Source organism: Oryzias melastigma, linkage group LG22 (assembly GCF_002922805.2).
Source record: "Oryzias melastigma strain HK-1 linkage group LG22, ASM292280v2, whole genome shotgun sequence".
NCBI lineage: Eukaryota > Metazoa > Chordata > Actinopteri > Beloniformes > Adrianichthyidae > Oryzias > Oryzias melastigma.
Genome location: NC_050533.1, coordinates 4,752,277 through 4,753,149, shown reverse-complemented (window position 1 = coordinate 4,753,149; position 873 = coordinate 4,752,277). Strand labels below are relative to the sequence as shown.

The window sequence follows — 873 nt, the reverse complement described above, 5'->3', positions numbered from 1 at the left end:
AAAAAAAGAAAGCTGACAAAAACCGTCTTCACAATCTTTAGATTAATATGGAAGATCATAATTTAACATAAAAGAAAATATATTCTATTGTTCATTATCCAGATAAATACAAAAAACAAAAATTAACAAAAAAAATGCATATGATCACCAATAAATATGTTCTGATAAGTTAAATAAGCAGTGACACACAAACCTTCTGTCTGGAAAGTTTTTTTTCAAATAATAACCTTAATAAAAAATAATTAGAAAATAATGAAAGCAAAAGGGATGTAATGAATACAGAGAGCTCCTCTGAGCGAGGGGAGGAGGGAGGGGGGGTAAAGTAAAATAGCTTGGAGATCCGATCTTGTCGAGACTTTTGGATCATGGGAATGCTGAACTTCCCGGATCGAAGGCGAATGTGGAGAAGGTTGAATGTTTAGGGTTGATGAAGACTTCCTTCCCAAATAAGACAGAAAAAGCCAGTGACCAGCAACATGGGGGGGTGTGGAGGGAGGGAGGGGGCAACCTCCAGTTTAAAGTCCTTCTTGTACTCAGCCAGTTCAATTACATAAGGGCTTTAAAAGGAAGAGGAGGGGCAATTGAAGAAAAAAAAAAAGCAGTAGTCCATTCACCCTAAACATGCAGAAAACCGCCCCAGGCACTTTTTAACTTTTATTTCTTTTTTAAAAACTATTCATATATTTTCAGGGTTTGTTATTTTTTTGTTGTTTTCTTTATTTATAATTTATTTCTCAGCTCAGTCTGTAAAAACGTCTGCCGTAGAGCTACATTAGTGAGCACCAACTAGCTAGCTCGGGATCACTTTGGGGAAGGAGATGGTGGTGGGGGGGGTCTGGTGCAATGCACCCCCCTTTCCAAGGCCACTTGTGC

At 38.1% G+C, this 873-nt stretch overlaps 1 protein-coding gene across 1 annotated transcript in view; it reads right to left on the bottom strand.

The window, feature by feature from the left end:
- Positions 1 to 36: 36 nt before the first annotated feature.
- The window catches only part of zfp36l1a (zinc finger protein 36, C3H type-like 1a), a gene marked incomplete in the record, with an annotated part of 3,188 nt that continues 2,351 nt past the window's right edge, over positions 37 to 873 (bottom strand). The window contains 1 exon segment of the mRNA XM_024277988.2: positions 37 to 873.